The 25,093-nt window shown below is 48.3% G+C and overlaps 1 long non-coding RNA gene across 2 annotated transcripts in view; it reads left to right on the top strand.

The window, feature by feature from the left end:
- The window catches only part of LOC146860123 (uncharacterized), a 574,096-nt gene that overhangs the window by 532,265 nt on the left and 16,738 nt on the right, over nucleotides 1-25,093 (top strand). The window contains exon 4 of one of the 2 annotated variants that reach the window (XR_014978795.1): nucleotides 15,310-16,203. The exons of the other annotated variant lie outside the window; for it this stretch is intronic. This is a non-coding gene — a long non-coding RNA (uncharacterized LOC146860123). Of the gene's footprint in view, nucleotides 1-15,309; nucleotides 16,204-25,093 lie in introns of those variants that run through there. 2 annotated transcript variants of the gene reach the window in all.

The following is a 25,093-nucleotide window of genomic DNA, read 5'->3' as shown; positions in this document are numbered from 1 at the left end:
CTACGTCCATTTAAACTAAATCCGAACAAATATTGGCTTTCCGGATCTATTGGGACGCTGAAAAAGGCATTTTTGAGATCAATTACAGTAAAAAATGTTGCTTCGGAATCAATAGCTGTCAATAATGATGAGATATCGGGGACCACAGGGAATTGTGGCACAATACACTTGTTTAATTCGCGCAGATCAATAATCAATCGATATACTGGCGGGGCCTTCGGATCTGTTCGTTTAAGAATCGGAATTATCGGTGAATTACATACATTGGAGTCTGTTTCTACAACCACTCCTTGGGCAATGAGCTCGTCAATGATTTGTAGTAAAGCCACTACAGCATCTGGTGGTAACTTGTATTGTCGCATTCGTGGTAGTACCACTCCTGCCTTTAGTGTAACTCGATATGGTGTAATATTCATGCAACCAACATCAGTAGGGCCTTGTGCCCATAGATGTGTAGGTAAAGTCTGTAATCGGGGATCCATGTCTCTAGACACATAATGACCTTTAAAATCACGTAAAAACAATCTTACTCCTTCCGGAGAACAACATATTATAGCTCCTAGAGCTTTCAGTGTTTTTATTCCTAACAGGTTTTCTGGACATGATTTAGTAAGCAATAAATCTGTAGTTCGGGTCAAAGGTCCTATCGTAAGTGGAAGAGGTTGTGACACTTCATTAACAATAGGTCTTCCTGAAAAACCAAGGGAAATATTCTGTGAGCCTGAGAGGGGTGCCCCTGGAACTTCACTACGTTTTATAGTTGTTCGACTTGCCCCTGTATCGAGTAAAAATTTTCTGTCTTGGCCTAATAATTCACTATGTACATAAGGTCCTTCTTGATCTACAGGGATCTCGATAAGGGGTAAGTCAACTTCCCTCTCTAGGCTGGTTCATGCATATCGTTGATAATCAGGATAGTCATACTGTGCGGTCTGGTACAGTTGTCGTGTCGTGGTTTGCGTGGCAGCAACAGGCAGCGCTGGTGCAGCTGGCACAAACTGTATAGTCTGTGGTGGAGCTGACATGGACTGTGCATGCTGCAAAGCTCCTTGTTCATTCTGATCCTGTCTAAGTGGCCGTGGTCTTTCTTTTGTAATACCCGTGGCGATATTACGCTTCAGGACTGGGCAATCGTGTACATGATGACCTAGTTGTTTACAATAGTTGCATGTCCCTTTTACAGGTCCTGCTAAATCGCCAGAATGTGTCGTACCCTTTTTATGTCCTTCAGCTGGAACTGTCTGGGAGACTAGCATTTTCATTTTCGTGTCTTTCATGCGTCTTTGTTCATGATCTTGTTCCTCTCTAATTCTATTGTGATGATACTGTAACATTTGTAACATTTGTGATGGAGTGTTACCTTGCCAGGTACTCTCGAATTTTAATACTCTATTCTTCACTTGGGGCAAGGAATTTTCAACTAATTTTGTCACAAACAGATGTGGGTATGATTCGCTACTTGCTTTTATACCACTATTTATACCAAAACATTTTTCAAATCGTGCATAGAAATCACTAGTGTCTTCATCTTGCTTTTGTTTACAGGCTGAAATTGCACCCCAGTCTTCCTTTTTCGTGGTTAATAAACGTGGCAGTACCTGTACTAGTAAACCTGGTAGTGCTTTAGTTTTGTCCCCAAGCCCTGAACCTGGACCTCGGGCCTTTTCTTCATTTTCTAATGCTGTCCAATCTATCTTTTGGTCTCCCACCTCCCACTCTTTTTCCTTGAGTTTTTCATAAATGCCAGCAGGCATCAATACCTTTAATATTGTCATAATGTCGGGATAGGTATACTCTCCCATGAGTAACATGTCTTTAATTTCTCGGTGGAAACCCGCTGGGTCTTTGTCATGACTGGGTACCACTTTCTTCATTTCCAACAATTCTATTTTCGATATGGGCGTATACACATATACACGTTTAAACTCATTGTCCTCGCCCTTTATTGGGTGCACTTCTCGTAAGGGATTCTGTCTGTCCATGTAATACATGGTTCTTTCCTTGATGGGCAGTGAGACATGTTCTGGGCATATAAAAAGAATGTACTGCTTTCTTGATTCTAGTATTTCTTTAATTAGCTTAGTACCTGAACCTCTCCATCTATTCGTGAGTAATTCGGTCAATATATCAGGTATGGGACCAGGATCTGAATGTTGGCTTTTATATAGTATAAGAAGTTGTTGAATCATATAAATCCCAGCTAAACGCTGTTCATCTGGGGTGAGATTCAAAAATGTGTGTGCTACTGTGTCATCACTATACTTCCCGGGACTGTCAACCCAATGGACAGCTGACCTGGCTAATTCTTGTTCATCCATAGAATCGAGAAAATGATAACCCCTTCGTTCTCGGAGTAATTTATCTGCTGCTTGGAATGAATGCTCGTTAGACCTTATATTTATTATTGGCGTTTGAAATTTCCTGTTATTTTCTAGACACATCGGACGTATCGGATCAGTAAGACGTCTAGTACTATTACAAGATCTTCTTCTACCTACATAGGCTATAGTTTCTGACTGTCCTGTGGGCAGTCCTGATGCTTCTTCCTCGCTTTGTTCGAACTGGTCTACCGCTAATCTTTCTTCGTGTAGGCGTTCTATTTCTTTACGGATCTTTCGGCACATGGCTATTATACAGTTTTGCTTATCATGTCTCCCTTCTGATATATTCTGGCTCCATCTGGTAAGAATCTGCATTGCTTCCGGGTCTACCCCCGGTCGGTCTTGATTTCTGATCACACAATTTGAGGAAACGCAACAGTTCCCCCTGTATTTCCACTTTCTGGTATTCCATAGCTCTGTTAATACATTCAGAATCTCGCCCGGTTTGGACAAAATGATATATATTATCTAGATGTGCAGTCATTCCTGGTAATTTCCCTAAATACACTGCGGCTCGTCTGATACGTAATGATGCTAGGGTCATTTCGTCCTCTTTTCCGGGCACAGGGTCATATCTACAATCTATAAGAAGTTCCTTAAGCGTACGGGCATTTATGAGTTTGGGGGTACGTGAATGTGCTGACTCTTGAAAAGTAAGTTTATTTATTCTAGGTGGCGTAGAAAAGATATTGGTAGCACCTCCGGTAGCCCCATCTGGGGTATCGGGTGTGAAAGGATTCGTTGAACGTGATACAGCAACTATAGGCGTGGATACAGCTATAGAGGTAGCTGTAGGGACAGATGCAGAAACAGATGTGCTTGCCGGAACTTGTGTCAGAACTTGATGCTGTAAGGGTACAGGTACAGGATCTTGGCGTTGAACCTCCCCGGCCAACGGTCTATGTGGGGCGGGGTTAGCATACTCGGGAGCTGCGTCATCTAAATATGAGGAAAGAAAAACATCTTCTGCGGTTCTAGGATGCCCCTTAGGATGTACCTTTATTGGAAATAATGGGGTTGGCAAGTCTTTTGGTATCCCTGGAGTAGCCTTAGGTAATCCTTCAGCCAGAAGGGGATACATACCATTCATAAGGGCATTTCTTTGTCTGTCTACTTGTTCTGATTTCACTCGTGCACCTTCTTTAATTAATAGATTTTCTCGGACTTCATTTGAATTTTCTTTACTCTTCTCTTCCTGTCTACGTGCTTTTTCTGTACGTCTATATGATTCTTTACGCCATAATTCAATGGCGTCTTTCTGTGATTGTCTAGCTTTCTTTTTCCATAATTCTTCCTCTACTTTCACGATGCACTCTGCATCCCAGGTCCCCGCTGCGGGCCACCTCTGACTTTCTGGTAATTCCTTAGTGTAGTCTACCCATAGATCGAGAAATAATATGGCGTCTAGGCCATGTTTATGATACATGAAGTACCCTGGAGTGTCCCTAGGAGGAATGGGAACAGCTTCTTCGAGTACCCCTTTTCTAGTTGTGATCTGTCTTAGTTTCGAAAAGAGCGGCATATTGAGAACTGATCTGATACTTGATCTTGAACAAACTTAATACAGTAATCACAATAATGAACAGTCATTCATACCACAATATGCAGAACGTACTATAAACATTTAACATTTGACATTTAACTGAGCAACAGTGATGATGACGATGATCTAAGAAAAACTTAATCATTAAACATGATACTCGACTTGAACTGAATTATTCTGAATTTTTATACTTGATATACTAGATATACTGCTAAACAGTACAGATACACTGCTGAAACAGTGCAGACCGGATTTGTGTACCCAAACCCGTCTGGACCGGCACAACTTATGTGCACGCCAGAACGCCTCCCCAGTAATGGTACTCACCGGGTAGCTCGGAAACGGAAGGCCTCAGAAACTGGACTGAACTTGAACCGGACTGGACTCGACTCGAACGCTTCGGACACTGGACTCGACTTGGGACTTCGGAAACTGGTGGGCCTCTGTATACCTCGGATCTTGCTCTCTCAGCTAGGCTCTGGTCGGGATACTTCGCACTTCTCACCGCCTCGTCTGGGTGTTGATCGCAGCCTCAGTCGCCCCCGCTTGACCGGAGGGAGATACAGGAAATCCTGCTGGTACGCGTTGTTATCCGTCCAGCTGTGGCAGGAGACCGGGCCTGCAACGCACCGCCGGCGCGTGAGATGACAAAGTGTCCCTGTTCGGGCGCCATTTATGTGGTAAATAATTTAATTACCGGGACTTAATTTGATACAGAAACATAATGAAATAGCTCAGTAAATAAGAGGCAGAATCCGTGGTATTAGAGGTTCGGAATGGGCTTTATTCCAGAGGTCGATTATAATCGGTTGCTCCAGGTTCCATCACCACGAAGGTTCAGGAAGTGAAGTACATACGTTATTGACAATTAGTTACTTTTATACAATAGGCATTACAGTGAGGCCAATACAAGAGGCGTAACAATTGATAGTGGTGATAATATATTCATATGTAGCAAAAAATAGGCGTAACTGGGAGTGACGAAAGAACGTCATCAGATGTGATGTCATAAGAGGGTGGTTACATGAAAGAATTTCGCAATGTCGGCAGAAATACTTGGCAGAAATGCGCGCGCAGCAGCATGACGTGTGATTGACGTGCAACTAGGGGGTGAAGGGGACTTGACATTTAGCTTTTACATGTGGCGACAGAAGTCTGGAGGGTCAAGTCAACCTAATCCCAAATCATATCTAACATCCTATGTTTAAAGAACTATGTTATCCAAAAGAGAGGTCTCTTCGAGTGGAATCTTATTCTATACTGACTATACTGACTATTAGTGCGTGTACAAGCGTCTAAGTGTCTATGCTAGATGCGAGGGCGGAATCTTCCATAGTAACAGGGCTATGAATTACTTGTATGAAGACAGAGAAGCCGGGCCTTTTGCTCGGTAGCTGGAAGAATGTTTACTTAAACTACTAGACAGGAATGCATTGGGCAGGGAGCGGAGCAGATAATTTTCGAAGGTGAAATACAGTTCTTGGCAGGCAGCAAGCTGATGTCAGGCTTCGTGAGCCGCGCAGAGAATGAGACAAAGTTCATGGTCACAGATGCAGGCTCAGACTGGAGCTTTCAGAGGCAGAAGGCAAGAAAAGCTTGATGACAGAATCAGGGCCTACTTGCCTGGACTGTAAAATGGCATAAGTGAACCATATAAAGGCGGTGGCCTTTCGTACTTAGGAATGGAATATCCGGCCCATTCATGGCGGATCAACAGAGGACATGTTAACGGTGGACGCACATGTATTTGCGTCTTCATAACTGGAACTGGAGGGAACATACATGTACTTGTAACATGCACATAGAACCGTTGGGGTCCAAGATAGGGGACATAACTGACCAGAAAAATCCATATTTCCACAGCCTCAAGGTTTTTAGAAGCCTTCTTCATATACTCTGCCATCCTGGAGCGGAGACCAAGTACATAATCCACTATATCAAGTTTGGGTTGTCTGAGAGGTCTCTCCCATCCTTCCCTTACTAAACATAGGGGTCCTCTTACAGGATGCCCAAACAAAAGCTCAAAAGGGCTGTAGCCAACCCCCTTTTGTGGGCCCTCTCTGTAAGCAAACAGAAGGCAGGGTAAAAGGATGTCCCATCTTCGCCTAAGCTTGTCTGGTAACCCTTTTATCATTCCCTTTAGGGTCTTGTTGAATCTCTCAACAAGCCCATTGCACTGTGGGTGATAGGGTGTGGTGAACTTGTAGTTCACACCACACTCCTTCCACATTGCAGTCAAGTATCCTGACATGAAGTTGGCACCTCTGTCAGAAATGACCTCCTTTGGAAAGCCCACTCTGGAGAATACTCCAAGCAGGGCCCTTGCCACAACAGGAGCTGTTGTGGTCCTCAGGGGAATAGCTTCTGGATACCTGGTGGCATGGTCCACTATCACCAGTATAAATCTGTGCCCAGATGCTGTTTGTGGGTCCATTGGTTCTACAATATCTATGCCCACTCTTTCGAAGGGAACCCCCACCACAGGTAGTGGTATGAGGGGGGCCTTTGTGGTGCCACCTGATTTGCCACTGGCTTGGCAGGTGACACAGGAGCGACAAAACTCCTTGGTATCTTCTGACATATGGGGCCAGTGAAAGTGAGGGACAAGCCTGTGCCAAGTCTTGTTCTGGCCTAAGTGTCCTGCAAGGGGAATATCATGGGCCAAGGTAAGAAGGAAGCCTCTGAACTTCAGTGGTATGACCAACCTCCTGGATGCACCAGGCTTGGGGTCTCTAGCCTCTGAATACAGCAGCCCTTCATCCCAATACACTCTGTGGGTACCTTGAGCATTCCCTGCAGCCTCAGCAGCAGCCTGCTGTCTGAGGGGTTCAAGAGAGGGGCAGTCTAATTGTGCCTGCCTCAGATCTGCCCTTGATGGTCCCCCTGTCCCAAGAAACTCAACCTGATCAGGTTCAAGTTCTTCTAGGACAGTTCCTTCAGGGCTCTCAGAATCATTCTCCTGGGAGGGCTGATCCACCACCTGAGGCAGGGGGGAAGGCACAGCCTTAACCCTACTGCTCTTTCTCTTGGGTTGTGACTGGTCCATGGTTCCAGGGTCCAGCACTTGTTCAGTGTTGCACTTTTTGGCCTGTGACCTGGTCACAGCAAGGACATGTGCATCTATCCCCAGCATTTCTGCATGGCTCCTATACTCCACTTCAGACCAAACTGAAGTTTCAAGATCATTGCCCAGGAAACACTCTACAGGAAGGTCTGAACTAACAACAACTTTCTTGAGGCCAGTTACCCCTCCCCAGGAGAAGTTAACAATAGCCACACTATGGGAGGTAGTGGCATTGCTAGCGTTGGTCACTAGGTAATTCTCACCTAGTATGATCTGTCCAGGGTCCACAAAGTCAGGTGTCACCATTGTGACACTAGCCCCAGTGTCCCTGTAGGCCTGAGCCATTCTTTGGTTGATAAAAGGAGTCTGTCTGTACTTGCCCAAGTTACTGGGACCTACAGTAGAGGACAAAGCTAAGTCCCCATCACAGATCAGAACAGCCTGAGTAGGTATTCTGACTAGGCCAGAATCCTCCTCAGTTCCCAGGGTTAACCCTACTACACCCTTTTGCTGGGAACCACCACTTACAGCTGGACTAGGGGGTACAGTTGCCTTAGGGGCAATGGTGGCTGGGGGCTTATCCTTTTTGGTGCACTCATTAAACCAATGTGAGTTGGACTTACAATAGTTGCACCATGGTTTCTTTTGGCCATCTTTCTTTTTATCCTTTTTGGGACCACTATCCCCCTGAGCCTTTTGGGGGCCTGGTGAAGACTTCTGGTCTTTTTGTTTCTGATCATTACCCTTCTGGTCTGCCTTTTTCTGATCACCGCCCTGGTTCTGGTTTTTCTGCTTAACTCTAGTCCTGACCCATCTATCTGCCTTCTTTCCCAATTCTTGGGGAGAAGTCAGATCAGAATCAATCAGGTGTTGATGCAGTAGCTGGTTTTGACAGTTGTTAAGGATTTGTTCTCTCATGATCAAATTATACAATCCTGTATAGTCCTTAACCTTACTTCCCACTAGCCAGTCTTCCAGAGCCTTAGTGGCACAATCTACAAAGTCAGTCCAGTCCTGAGTCTGTGTCTTCTGGGTATCCCTGAACAACAACCTGTATTGTTCAGTGGTTAGGCCAAACCCATCAATTAGAGCACTCTTCAGGACAGTGTAATTATCTGCATCCTCATCACTAACTGTGAGGAGCTTGTCTCTACTTTTCTCAGAGAAGGAGAGCCACAAGGTAGCTGCCCACTGACTTTGGGGTACCTGCTGTACTTTGCAAGCCCTCTCCAAAGCAGTTATCCATTTGTGGATGTCATCCCCACACTTGTAGGGAGGGACAATCTTGCTCAGGTTTCTATTATCATAGTGCCTGTCTCTATCCTTAGGGATATTGCTGCGACCAGTGGGTTCTAACCCACTTAACTTTTGCTCTCTAGCCAGAGCAAGCTTCTCCTTGGCAAGGGCAAGTTCTTCTCTCTCAATCCTCAGATTAGCTTCCCTCATTCTGGCTTCATGCTCTTTTCTCTAGGGGGAAGTCATTCCCCTGTGAGAAGAGGCATTAGAGATGCTAGAGATATGGGAGTGGATGGATTCCCTTGAAGGGGATCTGTCTCTCCTGCTTTTCTGGTTAAGCCCACTTGGGGGTCTGTATGGGGGGACCCCATGCAAACTCCCATGTAAGCTTAGGTTAGCCTGGCTAAGTCTTCCTACTTGGCCCTGGCTGTCTACCTCTTCATCTGAAGTCCCATCTGACTCATCTGTAGTGGGTAGACCCTCCCCTGTACCTAGGGTACTAGCCTGTGAGGCCCTAAGAGCATCATATTCCTCTAGGATCTGCACTAGCTGAAGGAGGGTAGGGTTTGCACCCTGTTTTAACTTTCTGAAGGTACACAATTGTCTCATCTCCTGAAAAGTTAGGGTATCATATCTAGAGGGGATCTTTTTCAGACCTGCCCCTCCTGAGAGAGCATCTCCTTGATCTCCTCCCAGAGACATGATCTAGTGAGGGTGTGGTGTGTGCACCTACCTACACTAGTTGTTTCTACTAAACCTCTCTAGTAGTTGTAGTCAGGGTGTGTTACTCCCTTCAACCTACAACAACTAAGTCCAGTAGGACTTAAGTATTATAATCTATGTTATATGTACCTAAACAATATCTGTGTGATCTTTCAATTTAGTATCTCAAGATTACAATGGTATTACAACAGCAAGCTCAGATCCCAACCGCTGCTCACCAATGTGGGAAGTTGGCCTGATGTATGATGTCACTAGTTCTAGTGTACACCTTATATCAGTCCAAACAACCCTTATGGTGATTGGTTGTAAAGTCAACCTTATAGACCAGCTATCCTAGTGGTAGCATGGACAAGAGCAGTCTTAGGCTAAACTCTGAATGGCATGTGAAGCCAGCTGTGATACCATATATAATCCCTTGAATACCAAATGAAAAGACACCACAACAGATATATATATAAAATAAAGTGTATTTATTCTAGTCAAACCCTCAGCACTCTTTATGAGATTCGAGGTAAGTACAACACAGTCTTATTCAAGCATACATTAAGTCACACAGGTAAGTAATACAGTTAGGCCCTAGGGGGCACGCGAACCATATACTAAAGAAGTGGTATAAGGACCACTGTCACGGAAATAGAATATGCCTAGGCCTAGGGAATCGCTGGGGCTACACTACACTACCAACAGTTAGGAAGTGGGAGGCCCACGGGATTCAGGTGCAGAGTGGAAACACTCACGCGTAATGCGTATAGTCGATAGAAATAGTACAGTTCTGAAATAAGCAGTTTTAGGACACTTCTGAAGCAACTAGGAAGTCGAGACTCGGAAACTAGACCCTAGGATAGTCACTACCCTTGTGAGCACCGAAGTACCCAAGTTACCTAGCCCACGGGCTGTGGGTGCATAGGTGTGAACTTGCGTCGGGTTTCGTCGTGGACTTCTATGGATGCCTGAAGGAAAGTTGCTGACAGGCAGTCAGTGCAGAGTGTCCGGTGGATCCCAAGGCCGGGATCAAGAAGGAAAGGTACCTGCAAGCAGAAGGGACAGAGTCAAGGTCACTAGCCAGTGACCACGTGGAACCAGGAAGGAACCAGGCGATGTCGTGAAGATTGCAGGTGATGGGTGAAGCTTGTCGCTGCAGCCACGGGTACCAGGAGACGTCGAGGACGACCAGGATCAGGAGGCGAGCTGTCCCATGAAGGCTCTTGCTGTCGGCGGGGTCGAAGTCGAACTAGGACTCACCAAGCCTTGGCAAGCGGAACCCACGAAGAACGGAGGACTTGCTTCTGGTGCAGACCAGGAAGGTCTGGGGTGCTTCTCTTTTGCAGAGAAGCGGGAGCCAGTCTGGAGGAGCCAAACCAGCAGTGAAGATTCAAAGGTGTGTCGTCGCAAAGGCCGCTAGCCAACGGGCAAGCAACCGGACAGACGCGGCAAGCAGGAAAATGCAGAAGGGCCCCACGCAGGACTCGTGGAGTGTGGGGGGCTCATCTTCGGTGCAGATGGTGCTTGGGGTTGGGGCTTCTCAATCCCCGGTGCACAACTTCGAGGGTGCCTCAGAAGCTGCGCTGGAAGATACTCGCCACTTTTCCCAGGTAGCCGGTCCCACGTCTCTCGTCGCCTCCACGGATCTCAGCTCGGCTGTGGATGTGGATCAGGGTCGGAGAAGTCTGGAAGTCAAGGCTCTGGTCGGGCTCTGCAGTCGGTCCCTCGTAGAACTTTAGCAAAGCAAAGGGTAGTCTCTTGATGGTGCCTGTTTGCACAGGGTAGCCACTCCTTGGCCACAAGGGAGATTCTTCAGTCTTCTTCTTTCTTCGAATGTCGAAGGTCCAGAGTTTCTGTTCAAGTTGCAGGTTCAGGATAATCTAATCTCCTGGGACCCAGCTACCACTCTTATACTAATCTGGGGGGCTGGGTTGCCTGCTAGGTCACGCCTTATGGGTGGGACCTGGGAGGGGGGTGGTTACACCCCCTTCCCTTTGTCCAGTTTCGCGCCAGGACTGTGGCTGGTGTACCCAGCACCGGTTTGAACTGGACTATGCATGGGACACCTTGTGTGCCCCAGGCAGTGTCTCGTTTCATTCATCCCTCCCTGCCCCAATACACTAAGGCCTGTCTGGGGTGGTGCTTGCACCTCCCAAGGCAGGAAACCTATTGTCCAAGCCTCCCTTGCCGGGATCACTCCCAGCAGCAGTAGGTCAGACTTGTGTCGTGGCAGCAGCATCCATTTTGTGATACTGGGGCTCTGGTTAACTTTAACCGGGTAAGTAGGTTTCAACATGTCTTCTCCCTCTAGAAGGGAGGGATAATATCCTCATCCCCAGAAATGGGGTATTATTCCAAAGTGTTAGACACCTTACACAACATGTTTTGATACAGCCAAACCATAGTTACCATAACCGTTTAAGATTATAAGGCACTTTAAGAGTATTTGGTAGGCTATATCATAGAACAGCTATAAGGACATGGTTCCGAAAGCTGCAGACAGGCTCAGCTCATGCTAGAGCACCATCTCACATGTTACCAAGCACTCTGCCTCCAGGATTGTTAAGGCCTCCCATAGGAGTGGCTGATAGGTACACATGTGTCTATATCTAAGATAGGTATAGGAATACTACACCTAATCAAGGGGTGATTACACGACCTTGCCCCAGCTGAGTGATCAGCCAGTTGTGTCATACTGGAAGGCCAGGCCAGGGGTGGCATAATACATGCTGCAGCCCCTGGTAGGCCTAGGGTACACCTATGCCCTGGGTACCTAAGGTACACTGTACAGGGGCCAACAAAGTGATCCTATCCAAATGAGTTATGCACCTAAAGTACATAGTATTAATTTAGAGAGAGAACAGCAGGGCTGTGGGTCTGATTAGCAGGCCCACAGCCACATCTAAGTCGAAAACCAGTATAGCAAAAGCAAAAAGTGGGGGTGAACATAGAAAGCAGACCCTACTCTCCTACAGGCCTCTTTGGGGATCCCTTTGTGAAAGAATTGGGGAAAATTCGTGGCCACTTTCACCTCCTTAGACAAGGCCCAATCCAGCATTAAAAGAGTTTTCCAAACTCGTTTTTCCCAAGGGGCCGGTCGCGGAAGGGGCCGCGCGACCGGCCGTGGCGGTCTGCAGACTAGTAACAGGGGACAAGGCCCCGGGCGAGGGCAGTACAACTCCTCGGCCAATTACAACAACTTCTACCCTACCAGAGGTCAACGCTTCCGGGGCCGTGGTGGCTTTAAGAACAATTCCGGCGGAGGCCAATCAAGCGGTGAGTGTCATGCAAGCGGAGCAAGTGCGTTTAGGGGGTCGTTTGGCGGCCTTTCAGGACCCTTGGGCACAGCTTACGGCGGATGCTTGGGTCTTGCAGACTGTAAAGGGATTTCACTTAGAATTTTACGACTTGCCTGTTCAGACAGAATTCCCACGGCCCATTGTTTTTTCCGCCCCCGATGCGCAGCTGATCGACGAGGAGGTGTCCGCCCTGCTCAGGAAGGGAGCCATCTGTCGATCAGCTCTGCACCAACACGGTTTCCTCAGCAATATTTTTTTGGTCGAGAAGACCGATGGGGGGCGGCGTCCGGTGATCAACCTCAAAGAGTTCAACGGGTGGTTGGTCTACCGGCATTTCAAGATGGAAGGGATCCATCTTCTTCGGGATGTACTCCTGCCACACGATTGGATGGTGAGGCTGGACCTCAAGGATGCGTATCTGGTGGTTCCGGTCCATCCTCCCCATCGCAGATTTCTCCAGTTTGTCTGGCGGGGCCAGGTGTACGAGTTGACTGCCCTTCCGTTCGGGCTTTCTTCCGCACCTTGGTGCTTCACAAAGGTGCTTCATCCTGTGATAGAGTTTTTGAGGGGGCAAGGAATCAGGATGATTGTATACTTAGACGACATCCTTCTCATGGCGCAGTGCCCCCGGAAGCTGACGACTCAATTGCAGAAGACGGTATCCCTCTTAGAGAGCCTGGGGTTTGTCATCAACGGGACAAAGTCGGTCCTAACACCGACGCGCAGTCTGGTCTTTCTCGGTTTCGTCGTGGATTCCGTTCAGGCCTCCTTGAGCCTCCCATCTCGCAAGATGGCCAAAATCTGCCATACTTTGCGGCAGACCATCTCCAGACCCCAAACCTCCCTCCGTCAGATTGCCCGGGTAGTAGGACTTCTTTCCTCCTCCATCCAGGCAATCTTTCCGGGACCCCTTCATTATCAGGCCTTGCAGCGCCTAAAAGCGCATCATCTCAGAAGGGGGCTTTCGTACGACCAGGCAGTCCCCCTGTCGGAGGAGGCCAAAGAGGAAATGTCATGGTGATTGGCACACATGGAGGCCTGGAACGGCCGTGCAATCTTTGGCTCGGCACCGGACTTAGTCATAGAATCGGACGCAAGCAGGTCCGGATGGGGTGCCAGGTGCGGAGAATTTTCTACAGGCGGCGTCTGGTCATCAGAGGAGCAGAAGTTGCATATCAACGCCTTGGAACTTTTGGCGGGTTCGTTCACTGTCCGTTGTTGGACCAAGCGTCAAGCGACCGCGTGTGTGCTTTTGAAGAGGGACAACGTGTCAGCGGTCCGTTATGTCGATCGACTGGGAGGTCCCCGGTCCCGGGCCTTGGCGAATCTCACGAAGGAATTTTGGGAGTATTGCTTGGCACACCAAATTTCGGTGACGGCGGAGTACCTGCCGGGCCAAGCCAACCAGGTAGCGGATTGGCATTCCAGACATCTGAGGGACTCCAGCCTATGGAAGCTGGATGTCCTGGTCTTTCAGTGGTTGAACGATCTCTGGGGCCCGTTCTCGGTGGATCTTTTTGCGTCTCGCCTCGACCACCAGCTCCCACGCTTCTTCAGTTGGAGGCCCGATCCGCTAGCGGAGGCCACGGACGCGTTTCTCCAGGACTGGAGTCACGAGAAGGGTTATGCCTTCGCACCGTTTTCGATGGTGATAAGAACGGCAACCCGGGTCTGGCTCTTGGAAGCAGATTTAGTGGTGGTGACGCCTTATTGGAGGTCTCAAGTTTGGTTTCCAGTTCTTCTGGAACTTTCTTGGGATTTTCCAATCCTACTCTCCCTGCTTCCTCATCTTCTTCTGAATCCGAACGGGGAGTAGCACCACCTCATTCACCAAGGATCTCTCCGCCTCATGGCATGGACGTTTTCAGGAGACGCTGGTCGCTCCCAGGCCTTTCGGGATCGGCTCAAAGTCTCTTATCAAGGGCCTGGGCCAACAGTACATCTAAACGCTATCGGTCCGCGTGGACTAAGTGGATGCGTTGGTGTCTTCTACGGGGTCTTGATCCCATGGTCGCAGGCGTCGTTCCCATGTTGAATTTTCTGGCTGATTTGGCCACGGAGGGTCTGGCTTACCGCTCTATTAACGCGGTTTGCTCTGCGATTTCTGCAGCTCATTATCCGGTAGACGGAGCCCCGATCGGGGAGCACCCGTTCGTCTGTCGACTCTTGCGGGGTATACGTCTGTCTCTCTTCCCCCGGAACCGCGCTTCTCGGTCCTCTGGGACGTCAATTTGGTCTTGAATCTTTTCTTATCCTGGCAGCGGAATAAATATCTTTCTTTGAAGGAACTCTCCGCTAAGCTGGCCATGCTGTTATGTCTAGTTTCCTGTCGCCGGGTTTCTGACGTCCGGGTGTTGGACGTTACGGCAAGGACCTTCTCCCCGGAAGGGGTTACGTTTACGTTGGGTCGACGTACCAAATCAGATTCAAGGACTATTTCTTATCCGGCTTTTACGGACGTGCCCAAACTGTGTGTGGTGAATTGTCTAAAGACGTATGAGGACATGACTCTTAAATTACGCCCTCCGGGCGAACGGCAACTTCTTATTGCCTTGAGAAAACCGCACAAAGCTGTCTCCTCTCCCACGATAGCCAGGTGGGTGAGGTGGGTCATGCAAGAAGCGGGTATTGATACAAAGCAGTTTGGAGCGCATTCAGCCAGGGGCGCGATGGCTTCTAAGGCTTTTTCTTTGGAAGCTGGCTTGGAGGATCTTATGCGAGCGGCAGATTGGTCTTCCGATTCCACCTTCAAGAGGTTTTATTTTAAACCGGTGGTGGATGTGGCTCAGTTGGTGGTAAGTAAGCTTTGAACTAGCATAATCGGAGCCTCCGGTCCTGCCATAGAATCGAAATTTGCCTAGCAGGGTAACGGTAAGTTTCAATTCTATTAAGGACAAGGAGGCGAGGATTATCCCTCCCGTTGCACAATGGGTGCGAACCCCCCCGTTCTGCTGTAAGTAATCCAGTTTCCAGTTTTTCACTCAGCTGTTTGATTGCCGCTTTGTGACCTTGTTATAGGATGTTGGGTTGCCGGCTGGGCCGCGTGGCCAGTAGTAAAGGCTCGTGTTTCTTTACATGCAGGGAATGATGGAGCTAAACAAGATCAGTAATGTCCAGGCGTGAAGTGCGCGAAGAAAGAGGAGGGCTTCACGGAATGGAGGAGCTTTCTAAGGAGTTATGGACAGCGTGAAAGGACTTGGACGCTGGGTTATCCCATGGACTGATGGGAGTTGATGTTTACAGAATGAACTTTTCGGATTGTTTCTCTGGTGACCAAATGATGTTTTTTCCAGTTCTGGTTATAAAGTCACTCTTGTTCTGCTTTTCTGGCTGCTGTGTGTTTTGCATAATAATAATGCGGAGAAAGGAAAAGCATAATCCTCGCCTCCGTGTCCTTAACAGAATTGAAACTTACCGTTACCCTGCTAGGCAAGTTTCGATTCTTGGACGATCAACCCTGCCCCAGAGCCCGGATATTCTGCCTAATATCCCCATACATTGTATTTTTCAAGTGTCAGTGAGTACGCCGACACTTAAACCACACACCTTAGGGCGTGTGTAGGTATCACAACAGGTTTCACGTGGCACCTTTCACCTTTGCCACTCACCATTCACTCACCTGGTCCTAAAGAAAGCCCTTTCACTTTTTAAACGGGCTGAAACATGTAGACCGCCACACATAGTCAACTTACAGTAATAATTCCAGATTAGTTGCACTACACAGGCAAGGATTCTCAGAGATATTTTTAACTGTACAAAATCACTTGACATCACATACATGCACAACACCTGCTCCGCTGTAATCAGGCGTCGTAGCACAACCGGGAGGCACTCAATTCCAGATTAGTTGCACTACACAGGCAAGGATTCTCAGAGATATTTTTAACTGTACAAAATCACTTGACATCACATACATGCACAACACCTGCTCCGCTGTAATCAGGCGTCGTAGCACAACCGGGAGGCACTCTGCCACCAGGTTGGGACCCCAATGATGAAGCATGACACCAACCAGGTTAGTGTGTGAGGGGTCTTTTAAGAACACCTACTGGGTCCATGTTCACACTACATACAGTGTTCTAACTGCATACACATAGTGGGTTTGTCCACACTTTTTGAGATTCCGAACAAATTTATCACCTGGTGGGGAAGAACAGAATTCATCAAAATGATGATTACACCACTCATCATCTTTCTAATCAGTATGTCCCCTATTTACCTACTGACGCCTATTTTACGAAAATAGACACAATTCTTACAGAATTCTTACTGAATTCATTCAGAACGGATACCCTTTTCCCACCTCAAAACAAAACCCAACCTCAACGACATGGACTCCTTACACTTTTTAAAAATCGAAGCACTCATAACCAGAAGTAAACCACCAACCCGCCCAGACCTCCCAAAGGTCCTAAATACTTACAGCAAAGGAAGTCACTTGGCTTCCAAACTATACACCCGCCTTTTCCCCACTAATTCTGCGCTAACCAAACCCGTCCAAGATAAATGGGAACACTACTGGCAGAGCCTGGCAACTCCTTTGTGACAACACCTGACTGGCCGTCCATTTTGAGAAACCTCTCAACCAACAAACAAATTCCTATACTGGCACAATGCTGGTACTAAATTGCGAATATGGCCCATTGGACCCCAGCCAACCTCTACAAACCTAGCCTCCGTCCCTTGGACTCCTGCTAGATTGCGATAAGGGTGAAGGGACTTGAGACACATGCTTTGGGAATGCCCCTTTACTAAAAGATTCTAGGAGGATATTAGTGACACTATATCGCAATTACTTGACATTAGACTTACTCGCTATTACACTTGGTATACTTCCAATGGCAAGCGTTGAACAAAGACAAACAAATCCTATGGGATATACTAGTCGCAACTGGTCTGCAAGTCATCCTCTCCGAGTGGAAGGACTCATCCAAACATTCCTCCCATACCTGGAGGGAATGGGTGCAATTCACCAGAAGTGCCATCAACTTACTGAACATATATCTTAAATCTTCTCCACAGATTAAAAAGGAAACATGGACAAAACTAGACAATCACATGCTAAATTGCCCCCACCATTCAAGGTAAGTGGACACTCCCACCCAACCTCTCCCTCCTCCTCCTCACTCTAGTTTTGGTTTCCTATACCCCTTCTTACCCCCGTACACTACCACACATCGATAGTCTCCGCTATTCCCTTCTCACTCTCACTTCCTCTATCTTCTCACTTACTGTATTCCCGTCCTTTTCAATTCCACAGTCAAAGCCATACGAACAAGATACAGTACTGTCCTCTCTTAGTAACCAACTCAACCTATTCACCATGCTAAAACGAGTCAACTTGACCTCAAATCGATACACTTGTACCCGACACCCAATGAGATGTATCTTTTTATTTGACCACAATATTGTCTCTCACCCAGAATACTGGCATCACCCTCTAGATGGATTGTTCTATGTATATCTTCTCTTTTGTTTTTTCTGTACGCAAAAACCTAATAAAACATATCTGAAATAAAAAAAGAAAGGTTTTGTATTAAGGAACCATAAATACAAGTTGGAACAGCATTAACATATGGACACAAATATTATCTTAACTGTAGATAATGCCCTTCCCTGATCCATAATATGGTACTTTAACTGGCAGCTAACAGGTTTGAGCTGCAGGAGGTTGGGCCTACTAGTCCCAAGGACAAAATAAACATGAAAACTTGTTGTCCTTGACCCCAAACAATATGTCCTGTGAGTCGGGCAATAGGAATTTCACACCCCTGTAGGCTAATAAAGTGCCTGTTCAGAAAGAAGACATAAAAATACCGAAATCTACACAGAGAAACAGAAACTTCAGAAAACAAATGCCCATCTCTTGTTTTTAAATAAAACTATAGATAAAAAATACAACTGAAATAATGAGAGTGACTCACCCAGCGTACAGCAATGGAGAAGATTAGGGAAGAGAAGGCACGACAATAAGAACCAAAGAATAGAAGCCCCTCCCACTTTTAAACGGCCCATAGCAAAGTGGAGGGATAGGAGAGAAGGTTCAATACTTGGAGCCAGAGAGGGAAAGCCCTGCCTGATTCTCAAATAGAGATGTTCTTAGGCACAGACATGTCATCTCTTCCTTCTCCAGAAGGGAGACAGATCCCTTTCCTTCTCAACCTGACCTGGAGGCGGGGAAGCAGTGTCAGACCCACATCTCTGAGCAACAGTGAACGGGAGCCTGAAGCATCTTACTTGAGGCGAGAGGCTGCACATTCAACATGTGCTCATTCCCAACTAAGAAGCAAGTGGGAGTCCCTCCAGGGACTAGATATATACTTATCTGTAAAGGAAGATAGGAAAATAACAGTAGTAGTTTGGAAGCATATCACTTTATGGTCTTCCAGATAAGGGAGGAGTTTTAAATAAAGGTAGAGATGAGTGTTGTAGCAGGATAATGCCTTCATGGAGTATGAAAGGGTACGAGGAAGATTGTGTGAGAAGATGTTTCCCCGCACACACACTGTATTGGCAATAAGAGTGAAAGTGCCCTTACAAATAAAAAGCAATGGTAACAGCAGTGCAAGGTCCCATTACAGTTTAGTGGACCTTGTTAAATAAAGTCATTATCGGATGAATAAAATATATACAGGGCCTTTGAGTTACAGGTTTATGAAGCCGATCATGTAGCTCTGCAAAGGAATGCTGGCTGTGGAGGAATTCGCACACGTACTTATGTATGGTTCTCTGTTGTATGATGGAAATCCCACACTTTCAGGTTTACGCCCCATCCACACATTGTGCTTGCCAAAACCACAAGTTCTCATATGAAGCAGATGCAAGCTGATTGGGACCATGTATTTGCAGATGTACACATCGATCTTACAAGACAGTAACAACGTAAATGTAGAGTATATGTCACATTGATGGACCAATAGCAACCCCTGTTCTTATGAAAAATGTCTTAGTTAGTAGCATTAGATCATGGAATGTCCCTTTATCAGAATGTGTTCTAGGAAGCTATGCAGTGTATGTGTGCCACCTGGTTGTTACTTTCAAACATATAGAAGGTAATGAATTTCCTTCTCGCCCTTACATTTCACAAAGCAAAGGGTCAAAAGGGCATTACTTTGATGGTCGTTTTTCATTTTCTTCAATAGTTTCAAAGTTAATAAAGATGGAACATGATTCTAATCTTCAAATGCATGAGAAATGCCCACCCAGGCTTTATTTCACAGCATGTCGAAATTCACGTCTCATCCTGGGTAACAGTAATAGCATACACCCAATGCATTTCAGGCAATAAGCCCTACTTATGGGGATACTTATAATGTAAAAGGAAACCAATCAGCTAACCTCAATGACATCATACATGTGACCAAACACAAACAGTTAAACATTTTGTAGCATTCACTAAATTAGAATGAATGACCTGAACCATCAAAATAAGCTGTAAACGATTTAATCTGCAGGAAAAAGAAAAAAAGAAAATAGTAAGAAGTAATCGATGTTTCATGCTTCCGCAAGTGCAGCAAAATAATTTAACCTGTGCTGCATAGTTTCGTGCCTAAGAGCAACCATGAAACCAAACTAAAAATAAAACAAACGTCACCATACGCTTTACTTATAGAACGTGTAGAAATAAGATCTAAATCCAGTGTGGAAACCAATATATTCACATGCCATTGTTTCCAATGTAGTAAATGCTACAAAATGTTTAACTGATTTCTAATGTTTATTTAACTCTCAGATAGGAGGCACGCAGATCATGGAGGGCAAGGAATGGGCCATTTGTAGGAAAGATAAAAGAGAAAACAAAAACGTTTGTTGCTGTTCACATGATGCCCGTACTCTGCCTTCATGCTGGTACCAACACGCCCAAACGATTCCATCCCATAACATCTGTCCCCCGCTGATGGCCCCTCCTGTTTGCCATTATGGTGCTCTGCTCCTATGCTGGTACCCTCTTCCTCAGCCTATGACCCAGGCTTGTTGTAATCATCCCTCAACATCATTTTCATGCCAATGTTTTCCTCTTCTGCTTGTATTCCATACTTTGATGCCCTCTTCCTCTGCCTCGTACACTGGTATCCTGAAGGTCGGTCACTTTGGCTCCCATTTTGTGGCGCCTCATCCAGGTTTCTCCACCCTCTCTTCATAAACCAATTAGTTGTTCAGTACTGATGCTACTTTCTTCTACAAAGCCAGACACGGATGCACCTTTCCCCACCACTGTCCACTTGCTTATTTGAGCTCCTTCACGGGTATGACTCCTTACCCTTGCTCCCTCATTTGTAAAGCCCCCTCCTTCTTGTCAGCAGCTACCAATAGGCAACAAAAAACATTGGTAGCTCTTAACCAGCCTTTCTTCGTTGCAGTTCACTGGTTCATGTTTGCAGCAGTGCTGTCTACCATTTCCTTTACTCCATTTTGTGGTTTGTATGGCATCCACTACAATTATAGGAAGCTTCATACTGTTCCATCTTCAGGCAGAGTATATATAACAAGCATTGGAAATTTCAATAGGTCTCACCTACGTGAGGTATTGGTTTTGTTAATCTTTAGAGTCCTGTTGTACAGCACTGTGTGGCTGCAGTACAAGCATAGCTGAAAATGTAGGTAAAAGAGATATGATGACACCAATTCTAGCTGCATCATAGCGTTTTTATTTTGTTTTTACTGCTGGTGGGAGAGGTGTAACGGGAGGTATCATGAAGGTAGAAAGTGCAACACCAAAGGTGTGGGTGGGCAAGCGTTAGATGTGGTCAGGGCAGCAAGCAATGACAACAAGAGTGGGCTTGGGGACAAAGAACAACAATGGGAGGGAGGGGATGGGGGTCAAGCACTGATAACAGGAGGGAGGGCGTGTGCTTGGCGTAAAAAGTTTTTTAAAAGCAATACGACGTGGCTAGCGCTGGTGGCGTCACAGCAATTTCATTTTTTTTACTGCTGGTGGGATGGCGCTGTAAGAGGCATCACGGAGGGAGAACATACAACAAGGAGGATGTGGTGGGGAAGCATTATGATGTAGCCAGCAATCTCTGCAACAATTTTTTTTTATATCGGGTAGGTGGGGGCAAGCACCTTTCTTCAGTAGTGATCTTAATAGTTATGCAAGCAATGCATACCATGGCACACAACAAGCATAATACTCACATAACCCCAACAATCAGAGTAAAGCACCTTTATCAGCTGGTGGAGGAGCCTTCTATATAGTGTGCAGACAGAATATTGAGTAACAAATATTGAATTGAACGAAAATTGAGTAATAAATATCATGGTTCAGAAATATTGACAGCAAGACTATTGACTTAAGGTAAGTAATATCAATTTTAAAAATATCGAAGTGTTTAATAATGTTTACAAAAATATAGTTAGGGGCGTAGCTTGGCACGTCAAGGTGGCGGTCTCACTCTAACAGTGCTTTGGACCCCTCCGTCATCCGTGTCCAAGATCCACCGCCATTGGCTGCCATCTGAGCTGAATTGCGTACCAGGTACCTTTAAGCACCCGGAGCCACCCGTCTGTGACAGGACATGCCACAATTGGGGTGCGTGGCCTGATCTGCACCAATAGCCTCTCTGGGCTGCCGGACCACAAGATGACGATGCCTGCCCCGTGAGCCCTGACGACACGGCTGCTGCGGACCCAACGATGGCCCCGATCCACCTGGGGTGTTGGGGCCTAGTTTGACAGCGGACGAACCCGGCGACCCACCTGGACTCTGAGAGACAATGCTGCACGGGCAGGATCCGCTCCCGCTCCAGGGTGTCCCGGGGAAGTCAGACCGTGCGGCCCGAGGTAGGGCCTCTTCTCGGCTGCGCGAGCTCCGGAGCTGCTGAGAGGCCCTATACTGCATCAGCTGCAGTCGGCGTCCTGACCCGTGCTTCGGCCGCCGATTCGGGCGGCAGGGGGTATTGACCAAAGGTGACTGCCTCCCCCACCCTACCCCCTTGGGGTTTGTGACAGCCCCGGCCTGCCCGTGACGTGGAGGCCCTGCGCCTGGACGTACGGGTCTGCAGACGAGCCAGCTGGCATGGGGGGAGGAGCTGCGAGGCCGTGGCCGGCCCCGGCTCACGGAGGATCTGCCGAGGAGCGTCTGGTGCGGGCTGCGGCCTCCCTCTCTCAGCTGGGTCCTTGTATTCATGTGGGGCCCGGCGTCACAGGGGTCAGGGCCGGAGGCCGCATTGCAGCATCCCTGCAACTTCGGCCAATATTTCGGGTGGCGGGGACACACTCACTGGCTGTGCTGTCCCCTGCCTCCCCCCTCACCCTCTGACTGCAACCTTCCTGCGGGCGGGGGACGTCTCGGACCTCGGCTCGGCCTGCGGGGCTTGGTGCAGTGGTGCCCACCTGGGGGGCCCTCTGGAGGGACGGGCAGGACCCCGGGGGCTCAGGCAGGCATCAGGAAGATCTGTGATGATGTCGGTGAGAGCTATCGATGGTTGTGTGAGAGCCCGATCTGCGCACTTTTCCCCTAAACGCTGAGGCCCAGTAACAGCACACCAGTGTGCCTGCGGTGGTGGGCTCGGCCGCGCCTATCAAGCGGCGAGGAGCTCCGGGAGGGAGCTTCCCCCCATATTTTCCCCCTCCTCTGCTCTCCTGCTTGCCCCCCCAGACGTTGGCGGCCTGGCCTTCCTGTTGATCTCCGCCTATCCTTTGAGGGCTTAGTGGAGGCTGGGGTCCCGAGCAGACTCTGAGGGGGGTTGGCAACCTCTTACCGCCCAGCTGCGGCACCCCTTGAACTGACAGCCGCATCCCCGGTGGCGGGTGCTGAGGGGCTCCTTGGGGTCCCCAGCGGTTGATTGGTGCGGCGACGCTGAGTGGTGAGGACCTAGCCTGTGCAGTTCCCCCCAAACGATGTGGCACCGAGGCATCACTGCAGCGGCGGTGGTGGCAGATCCGGCTGCACTGATTGAGCAGCAAGCAGCTCCAGAAGAGGGGCTTCCCCACCACTTCCCCCCCCCCTCTGCTCCCACATAGGCCCTCCTTGACATTGGCAACTCTGACTGTCGCCCGAGCTGGGTGGGGGGCACCACTTAACCACGATGGATCTTCGTGTTGCCGCACTCTGCCCAGCAGCTGGGGAGCGGATGATGCCCGGGACCCTGGGAGGCCCCCCCCCCCCAAGACATCACTACAAACAAGCTGCTCATTGGGTTGCGGGTGGGGAACTCCCCCCATGCCTTTACTTTGGTGCTTGAACACCCAGCCTCCCCGGACGCCCATCGCCCTCTTCCCGGCACAGCGATGGGAAAGGACCGCGTCTAAGGCATCCGCTACACAGACTCCATCCAAAATGGACCAATACACTACAACTGAACGGAGTCCGGCGAAGGGGATACTTGGGGGTCCCTCCCTTCCTGGGGGCGACCTAGCGACCATCCTACAGGCCAGGGTGGATATGGCCCTTATTCGTCCAGAGCTGCGCAACACCACAGCACGGATTTCGGAAGCGGAATCCCGCATTTCCACAGCAGAGGATGAACTCGGTCTCCCACCTGCAAACACGCACTACGGAGCTGCATTAAAGAGCTGCACCGCAGCGCGAAGATGCCGAGAACCGCTCACACCGTAACAATTTGCGCCTGGTGGGGTTCCCGGAGGGGGTCGAGCAGGGTCACACGGCTACCTTCGTGGAAACCTGGCTGAAATCTTGGATGCCCAAAGATGCTCTTTCAACATGGTTTGCAATTGTGCGCACCCATCACTCCCTGGCCCCTAAGCCGCCTCCTGGTGCCCCACGCCGCCCAATCATCGCGTGGATCCTAAACTTTAAGGACAGGGAACCACACCATAATGCTCTTTCCGGACTACACAAGAGAGGTTCAGGCCCAGCATTGTTCCTACACAGAGATCAAGCTAAAACTCTGTAGCCTGGGCTTGCGATATGGGCTCCTCTTCCCTGCCCGCCTGCGGGTTGTCTTTCAAAACATGACGCTCTTTTTCGACACCCCACAGTCTGCATGAACCTGGCTGACTGAGGAACTCCCCCTGCGGCTCTGCTCTGCTCTGCATCCTTAACCGAGCCATCTGGTTCACAGAAAACTGGCCTACTACCTCCTAAGCAACAAAGGAGGTGCACGCGGTCCCACAGGGGATGAGGACTGCGTGGGGAGGTGTCCGCGTCGCATGGCCCGGGGGCATGTGGGCCCAATACCACTGCAGTCCCTCAAACCCCCCGAAACCAAAGCTGAGAAAGCTCTGTGGATGAACTGCATCATGGCCCGGACCCCTTCGGTGCTCTGAACTCCGCGGCTTCTGAGTCCGATCTTTCCAGAAGTCCCGTGATCTAGGGATTTAGTAGGGGATGCAGGTGCATGAACCGCAGAGATCCGGGTTGGTCAGTGAGGGAAGATATATCCCGCGCACAAAGCAAATTCAGAGGCATGCCAATGACACTATCATATCCGATATTGTGGAGGGGCCCACCATCACCACGCCAGGCCTAGCTAAACGTTTCAGTTTAGCTTATTGTTATTGCTAATTCACTTTCTTTTTCTTAGGGCAACAGATGCTTTGGTTACGGAAGTATAGGGTGGGGGGTTGGAGGGGTAGGGTGGGGACCGTTGTCCTCGGGGTTGTTCTAGGCCCGATTCCCTCATGATCACCTTTCTATATTGTTCACAGCACCTTGACATTTGCTCACTGCACTGACACCGCAAGACAGTATAATACAGCACGAGCCGCACCTACATGTTTATGCTGAAGTGTATCGACCCCCTTGGGGCCTAGAGCCCTTTGGCCCACTCCTTTTATACACCACTCACGGCCCAGATGTCCACCAAAGGTAGGTCCCTCCACATTCTGTACTGGAATGCGAACGGGCTACTAGATTGCATCAAGGGAACAGCAGTCATCAAGTATGCCCAGCGCCAAGTGC

The sequence above is a fragment of the Triturus cristatus genome, chromosome 3_1, assembly GCF_964204655.1.
Source record: "Triturus cristatus chromosome 3_1, aTriCri1.1, whole genome shotgun sequence".
Taxonomy (NCBI): domain Eukaryota; kingdom Metazoa; phylum Chordata; class Amphibia; order Caudata; family Salamandridae; genus Triturus; species Triturus cristatus.
The sequence above is the reverse complement of the archived record's forward strand: the minus strand, read 5'-3'. Positions and strand labels throughout refer to the sequence as shown.